This window comes from Microtus ochrogaster, chromosome 5 (genome assembly GCF_000317375.1).
Source record: "Microtus ochrogaster isolate Prairie Vole_2 chromosome 5, MicOch1.0, whole genome shotgun sequence".
NCBI lineage: Eukaryota > Metazoa > Chordata > Mammalia > Rodentia > Cricetidae > Microtus > Microtus ochrogaster.
Window position 1 is genome coordinate 92,969,832 of NC_022012.1, and position 9,019 is coordinate 92,978,850.

Here is a 9,019-nt window from a genome sequence, read left to right on the forward strand (position 1 = left end):
CACATGTGGAGACCAGAGGACCCCTCGGGGTTCATCTTCAGGGACACCAGCCTCCACCTTTACAAGGGCCTGGAGCTCACCACCGTGAGCCTCGGGGAGCCTCTTGTCTCTGCCTCCCCAGAGTTGAAGTACGAGCATGTGCCATCACACCGGACATTTTTGTATGGGATCTGGGTCCGGAACTGTGGTCTTTACACTTGTAAGGCAAATGCTTTCTTTTCTGAGGCACTGGCCACCCCCAGCCCAAGGCCATGTTTTTCTAATAGAGGTGTTCCTTGATTCAGAGGGGTTCTCCGCTTTGACTATCCCACGCACACCATTCTGAAACATTGTTCCAGAGGCTTCTCTGGTCATCTGACATGTTCACCTGAGCCTCCTCTCATTTCCCTTCCACAGGAGGACTTAAGCACTGGCCTGGGATCATGGATTGTTTCATCCCATCAAAGCCGTTCCTCCTGGTGGGTCTGCTTGGATTTTATGTGAACCAGCGGCAACAGGGCAGGCTGTGATAATGAAAGGCTGCGGGAAGACTGATGTCTGTCAATCATCTGTTTCGTGGTTCTCATCCGCTTTCATGTGGTGGACCTGGCTGTGGGGGCAGAGGGTTCCTGTGGCCCCTCAGAAGGAAAATGTAAGGGATGGGTATTTTTGGGAGAATTGCTGTTCTGTAACACATCCAGAGTTCTTTTCAAGGTATTTTAGCTCCCCGTACTTCAAAGACAGAGTAGGATTTGTTTCGTGATTCAGGCTGGAGTCCTGGGATAACTGGGGAAGGATTAATCCGGAGGAGCCGGAGTCACGTGTATTTTTAACATTTATTTTTTACTATTTATTTCTTGTGTGTGTGTGTCTCCCCATGCAACAACATGTGTCCAAGGACAAGGATAACTTGTGGAGCTGTTTCTCTTCTCCCACCATGAACGTGCGCAGGCAGGGATGGAGCTCAGGAAGACACTTTGGCAGCAAGCACCCAACCCACAGAGCCACCTCACTAACCCTGCAGGCCACACACATCTCCAGGACCAAGTCACTAGTGAAACTTCATCAAATGTGTTTAATTCTTTTCTTAAACTAGATCACTGACTGGGACATGCGTTGCTTCCCCTACAGCATCTTGGAGCGGTCAGATCAAACCTTGCACGTGATCGTGCTTGGTGGCTCATGCTAATCATCCTAGCTCTTGGGAAGTAGGATATTATTTTAAATTAGCCTGGGATGCACCTCAGAAAACCAAACCAAAACAAACAAACAACAAAAAAACCCCCCTCAGATATAGGGATAAGTCCCGCCCCTTAGGGGGCGTGTTCGCCTCAGGCTAATGTTTGCTTATAAATTTGGTGAGCATGCTCCCAGCCGCTGCTTCTGCTTTCCTGGTCTCTGCGGGAACGGTAGTTCTGTAAGTCTATTTCTTCATTAAAGCTGTATATATATTTTTACAATCTGCCTGCATTTGTTTACGCCGTTATACTCAACAAGCAAGTGAAGTAACAGGCTAGCTCTCAACTCAGAGACACCATGATTTGACTCCCCCCACCTTTGACTTCCAGCCTCCCACTTACCCCATGACCTTTGACTTCTAGTCCTCCCCCACACCCCTGGCCTTTGACTCCCAGCCTTCCCACACACCCACCACCTTGAGCAAGGAAGTTGCAGGGTCGTCAGGAGCTGCCTTCAAGATTCCTGAGCTCTGTCCATTTGTTCCGAGATCACAAACATAGTGGGGGAAATATGCTTATGCTTATGTTTGTGGGTTTAATTCAGTTTTCTGTTGGAGAAAATGCTGTTTCCATGCTAAGGGCTTCCTTTTCCACTTTAGCAGAGAGAGGGTAGCTGCCTCAAATTTACCAAGGTGGTTCAGTGGTTTCTCTGGAACACCCAAGAACAACATGGAAAACACCGCCACTCCGGGAAACGTGGGAGGGAAAATCAGGTCTCACAGCGGACGATGAGAGTTTGGCGCTTGCTGCAAGGCGGGTGTGGTTTGGGTGTGGATTGGGAGGGAGGGAGCCCTGTGGAACAGAGGATCAGCAGCAGCAGAAGTAGGAAAGCTGGAACTCCCAGAGCTGTGGCAGGAGACTCAACACAGAAAGAAGCATCACGTGGGAATGGGGTGCCCCAGTGGCAGCCTTCGAGGAGCCCCCCCCCCCCCCCGAGCATTCTGAATAGCACAGGCAGCTCCTAACATCTGCCAGGTCAAGAGGGGGCAAATGACACTCTGCTCACATGATGCAGGTTTGTTCCTTCCCAGTCCGGTCCCTCTGTGCTCTTCCACACCCGCCACCCAACCACCAAATAGGCTGGCAGGACCCATGTCTGACAGATCCAGAGATCCCTATGGGCATGGACATGGGAGGGTCTCAGTTGTGTGGCTGTGTCCCGGGGCAAGAACACCTTGGCAGCATACCTTCCCATAAGAGCCCACAGATTTTGCTTCTAGCAGCCAGGCTGATCCTGAGCCCATTAAGAATTCATAGGCTGGATGGTTAAATCCTGGTGGGAGCCTGCTGGGAGGCAGCCACATCCCCTGTGGGCAGGAGATCTTACAGGACACTGAAAAGAGCAAGATTTTTAAAATGCAGAATTTTTAGTAAAGGGGCAGTGGGTGCCTGCAAGGATTCCCACGGAGTCCACTCCCTTCATCTGTAGCCTGCACCCTACCACCTGCCCCCATGTGGTTCCCAGGGCTTCGGGTGAAGGTCTGACACCTGTTTCTTGTTCTACCATGTCTGGTAAATTCTTGGGTCTGGTTTCGATGGTATGATCTGAATATGCCCTTGACCCCTACAGTCTCGATTCACCCCAATAATCTTACAGGGTGGTCCCCTTTCTATTCCCAGGAATAAGCCATGTGATGGCTGGGGGTGCCCGACAGATCGTGGAGACTCTGCCTTCACCCAGGCTCTCAAAATAAAGTCAAAGCTGCATGTAAAATGGAGTCTCCTGGAACAAGGCGCATGATGAAAAACCATGGCTTTACAGTCTGAAGTCACTTAGAGCAGGGCAGAGCCTGGGCTCACAAGAGGTTCTCTTCTGCTCCAGTTTAACAGCCCTGCTACCTGCTGCCCGCGCTGGGGGAGGTGTGTGACCTCCGCAGGCTGGGAAAGGGGCCAAGCCTGATTTCCAGCACTCAGCAGGTGGGCAGTGGGGGTGGGCAGAAGTCACCAGCAGACCACCCACTTCCCCCTGCTCCCTCAGTGGGCATGCCCGGACAGGTGGGCCTCAAGGTTTAAATTCTCAGAGAATGAAGAAGCAAGATTTAGTGTGTGAGCCCAGCCCAGCTTCCAGGCCCCAGGCTATGTGGTACTTTCCCAGTGATGGCAGAAGGACTCTTTGTTTTCGGTTTGGCTGCACACAGAAGACTCTGTTGAGGACCCTAGATGGAGAACAGGAAACCTTGCCCCCATTCCACGCTGGGCACTGCCTGAGTGGAGGGGGAGAACGGGCAGAGGGGCATCCCCTTAAAGTCCCAGCCAAGGATGCCAGGGATGGACGTCGGCTCCCGAAACCCTCCTTGGGGTTAGATGGCATTTGTGATACAGAGCAAATTCTCTGATACCTTATCCCTGTCGCGTAGTCCCCACCCCTACTGTGTGTGACTGTCCAGGCAGCAGCAGAGATATTCTAAAGAAATCCCTGGGTGCCTCCCTTTGGCTACTCAGACTACTGAGACAATGGACCCCAAGAAACTGGAATACCTGCCACCAACCTCATGCTGGGCGAAGGAAGAGGCTGAAGATTGCTGCCAGCCAGAGGGAGCTTGTCTTCCAGGAAGATCTCACACAGCCTGACAAGTTGTCAGGCCACCTTGCTGGTGAACACACACACACACACACACACACACACACGCACACACGTATGCACATGCACATGCGCACATGCACAAACATCCACACAGACCTGATCCAGTGACAATGGTCCAACAGTTCTGCTTCACTACGCTGCCTCTTTTGCTCAATTTAAACCTAAACCCCAGGTCAAGACCCCCACAGAAGGACTTTGGGGACACCCCTGAACTTCGCTGTTCCTCTCCCCCACATGATCACATTGATTAAATTTCCCTTTCCCGCTATATGCTACTGGTTTTGTAAATTGTGTAAATTGGCCTGTTGAGGACGGTGGCTGGCTTGGCAGGGCTGCCAGGGCAGCCTGGATCTTTTCTGCTCCATGAGAGAGCAAGGAGTCAGGGCTTGCTGATCCCACCCTTGCCAGTGTTGATACCGCTGTCCAAGGAGACCCACGATTCTGCCCTGTTGCCCCCTAAATCCGCAGCCCTCCACAGTCTCCTCCTGCTTGGGCACCCTCCCTCACCTCTCTCTGAAATGTAGGTTTCCTGAGAGCGCACAACCGCTGACCACCGTCCCTGCAGCTGTCATGCTAACAGCTAGAATCGGGGTATCTGGAAAAGGAGCCATTTGGGAGGGAGAGCCGGGACAGAACCGGGCCACACATCGTGTGCTGGAAGCTGAGCCTGTATTTAGTGAAACATGAGGCTGGAGATGCCTGGGAGACAGCTGGGATGCCTGGCTGGACCCAAGGGACAATTTGAGCCTGGGATATATATTTCAGAGTCTTTCTCATACGGCTAAGAACCAAAGCTCTGGGTGTGCCCAGAAGGGAGCAAAGTCAGAGCCTCAGGCAGTACCTACCCCATCCAGTACCCACCCTGAGCAGCTTCTGCATTCCTTCTCCCTGCCCCATAGACGGTTCAGCAGAACGCTTCCCGGTCCTCCTCCTGGGAGCGGGCAGTGAGGGAGGGCCATCTGCAGGGTGCCGAATATACAATGGACGCGAGTGCGCTAGCCGGGAGCCTAGATCAAAGAGGGTGCCGCGTTTCCCAAGTCCTTTCATCTTCCCTGATGAAAGGTGATACAGAAATGTGAAATTATCATGATCATTTGACTGGGTTCCAGTCAGAGCTGGGCTAGAGCTCACTCGGAGGGCCAAGAGCTAGATGCTCTAAGACACTCCTGTATGTGTTGGTCCGTTACATCACCGGAGTGACCTTTATGGTCAAGGAGACCCTACAGACAACCATGGACTTGGATTCCTATCGATGATTCGGATGCACCGTGAAATGTACACGTTTTGTTAACATATGTAGAAAAAGCCATGAGGCTGGTAAAGGAAACAGTGAGGACGTTTGGGTCTGCGGGTGCCTCCCCAGAGAGATCCAGGAGGAGACACCATCCTCAGAAGGCAGCTTTCATGTCACAGGGATTGCGGGAAATTTACAAGTGCCTCTCGTCTGTTCCACGACGCGTTCTCTTTGTTTTAGGTACTGAGCTTAACCGGGTGACTCAAAATCACCAGAAAGCTTTGAACCACAGATCTGGGCCTGGCAGTTTTCACCTTACCAGTGACTTCTCCCTTCGTTAGGGAGATGGACATCAGGTCACCTTGTCATTCAAATTCCTTTCCTTGGCTGGCACCTGCAGGGGAAGTCGTTGGTTTTCACTGTGCCCTTCCCCTGCTGCCCCCAATTCTGGCACTGCAGTTGCAGCTGGATTTAGAGGTCATTGGCTTGGGGCTAAGTTAAGACAAGGCGACAGCAGGTAGAGAGCTGACTGTCTCCCTGTGTTTATCTGACCTTGTAAACAGGGAGGAACCCGGCTGCTGTTTCCTGCTGTCTGCGTCTGGGGAAAGTGGAAGGCCACAGGAAGGTGACAGCTGAGACTCCCACAGAGGGTCCCCAGGGTGGGTCACTCACTGGGCTGTCAATGCAGCTGTTGCTTGGGTTGGGGCCCTGTGCTAATTTGGACGCTGACATCCTGGTGACAGCAGCAGGGGGAGGGTGGGGTGAGTTGAGGGAGGGGACCTTGAAAAGCCTCCTCCAAAAGATGGCTGACTTGGTTGGGACAATGATAGCATCCAGGCACAGCTGCCCCTGGTCTCACTGGAATGTGGGGCCAGCACAGGTGAGCTGAGCCTGCTTCCGGTGGGGTGTGGCAGCAGGGCCCCAGGCTGGTGGCTGTTGTCCATTGGTTGTAGCCTCCTTTCCTGCTCCTGTTTTCATTCCAGGAGCGAGAGAGACTTTTCCCTTGCAGCCAGGCAGAAGAAATACAACCTAGAGGTGCAGATTTGTAAAGAGAGTGTCATGTTTAAGTGGGTCAGATGCGCAGGCTCAGTGGCTCTGCCTTGATCTCCTAACCCCATAGCTAAAGTTGAAAACGTGGTTACAGTACCTGGGGCATCACCACCAGGGCAACACCCACACCACCAGGGCAATACCCACACCACCAAATACCAACCGGTTCTCCTTCAGCACTTCACACTCCAGCTCCGCTAGAGACAGTAAGTCAGTCAGTGTCACACCAGGGTCATTATTATGTCCTCTGCTCATGAAGCGACACTACCCAAGATGCTGCAAAGTTCCACGGATGCCAAGAACCCCAGGAAGATCCACCTCTGAGCTGAAGGAAGCAGAAACAAACCGCCACTGCTGACTTCGGTGGAAGAGTGTGGGGCTAGTTTGCTCCGTGTCTAGCACCTGTTCAATTGCTATACTGACTCTTCCCAGTATGCCAGCAGTGTCATGAAAGAGACAGCTGCCCCTCCCTGCCCCAGCCTTCTGCAGACCCCAGGATTGATAAGGCAAACCCAGATCTATTTACCCAGCATCTGCCAAGGCAGAGCGACAAGGCAAAGAGCTCAGGAACACTTCTGCAGAAGCGACGATCACACCGCATATTAGAATTTCCAGGAACGAAGGTGTCGCTGAAGGTCAGCCAGCACCAAACAGAGTTCCTTGGGGGAACGGCCCTGTCTTCAGTGTCTTCTGGGAGGTGAAGGCAACGGCGCACTCAGAGGCCAGTCTGTCCTCACTTGGTCTGAAGGGCAGACTAAGGCAAACGTTGTGGGGGGAGGGGTCAATGTAGGAGAAGTTTCCACCAAAAGGAAGAACGCAGTGCTGAGCAAAAGCTTTTGGTCTTTGCTCCAGCTCCCTCCCCAGAACCCAAACTTTCAGGGCTTCAATTTAAATACTTAATTAACAACTTTTATGTTAATTTTTTTGTGTGCAGGGTCACCATGTGCTTGCAGTGAGTGTCCTTGGCGGCCAGAAGAGGGCACCAGATCTCCTTGATTGAGTTATAGACAGCGGTGAGCTGCCCTGTGGGTGCTAGAAGATAAACCCAGGTCCTCTGTAAAAGCAGCCAGTGCTCTTAACCACCGAGCTACCTCTCCAGCCCCAGAGCATCTGTTGTAAGATGTCAGAGTGAAGGTCTCTTCAAGCTGAGATCACCCTGTATGTGTGCCTTTTGAATAATACTGAAGTTTCCATGAAACACTCGGTCTAACGCTAATGTCTTTGACTCTGTCATTTTACCCAGAGTTTTGGCTCTAGAGTGTTCAAGCACGGGCCTGTGTGTTTGAACACATGGTAAGGTGGAGGAAATTGAGTGTGTGCTTGAGTGTGAGCCCACGTGTTTGAACACATGGCCCTGGTTTGACATTACTTTGGAAGGCTGCAGAGCCTTTGGAAGGTGAACCTTGATTGAGGAATTAGGTCACGAGGAAGCAAGTATTAAGGTTTCTTAGGCTGGCCCCACTTCTGTCCTGTTGGTCTCCTAAATACAGACACAAGGTGACCAATCATGCCCCACACCTGTGGCCATGCCTTGTCCACCTGGAAGGCAATAGCTTCTCAAATTGATCAGAATGATCCTTCCTTCTTAAACCACTGTTTATCTGACGTTTGGTTTTAGCCAGGAGAAAAGGGATCAGCACACTGTGGCAGCAGGATACACTCTCCTAGAGTGGAGGGTCTTGTTTTAAGGGAAAATTATCTGAAAAACCACTACATAGGAAGATAAAAGCACCCAGGTGTTGGGGACTGCAAACCACCAGATCCTGAATTTCTTGTAAACGACTTGTTTTCCTCTGCTCTGAGCAGCCTGCAGCTGCTCTGCACACGAGACCCTGATGGCAGGGGAGTGGGTTCTGATAGTCTGCAGCTGAAAGATCCCGAGAGCTGGGGCATGGCCAGAGCCCTATATAAGCTGCCCCTGAGCACAATAAAGGGGGCATTCTTGTCTCAAGGATGACCCCGTGGCCCGTCTGTCTGTCTGTCTGTCTGTCTCTCTCTCTCTGTCTGTGTGTATGTTTTTTAATTTTCAGCCTAGTTCCCATAGCGTGTAGCGAGTAGAACGCTGACCAGAATCGGTGTCGTTTTACACCCAGGGAGGAGCTGTTTTGTGATTGTTTCAAGAACCTGTCTTGTATGGATAGTAGACTCTTTGAATTTGAATCTGCACATGGATGCTCTCACATAAACTAAAATAATGCTAATATGAATGGGGTAGTGTTGAGCTGGGGGATGGAGGTGGTGGTGGTGGTGGTGGTGGTGGTGGTGGTGGTGGTGGTGGTGGTGGTGGCAGTAGCAGCAGCAGCCCAGGCCTTTAATTCCAGAGGCAGAGACAGGCGGATCTCTGAGTTCAAGGCCAGTCTGGTCTACAGAGCGAGTTCCAGGACAGCCAGGGCTACACAGAGAAACTCAGGAGAAACAAACAAAGCAAAAGGATAGGGTAGTGCTATTGTTGCGTATATACACGAGCAGGCATATCCACAACCATACACACGTGCACAGTTGTCCTGCATAGACTCACAGACTAAGGCAGGTTCAGTACACCCAGCTCCCACTGCTGTAACTGGGTGGGTGTGGCAGGGTGGCAGGCCAGGGGCTCACACACAGGAGCTTTGATCTGGCCAAGACTAATCTATTCAGATAGTGACCTCCCAGCTGTTAGTTCTATCAACCACCCAGCGCTGGAGAAGCTATCAGATCAAAGGGGCACTGCACGCTGGTTTTAGTGTGAGTTTGTATGCCACAGAAGCAGAAAGGGAGTTGGTCAAATACAGATAAGAGAGGGGCAAGAGTTCTTAAAGAGGGGAGGGGCCTTTAGACAGGAGACCAATAGTGTGTGGGTCCATAAGGCACATGCAGATTGGAGCAAGCTTAGTTATTGGCAGGTAGTATACTCTCCCAACCAGAAGGATGTTGTTGTAAAGCTGGGAATGATGT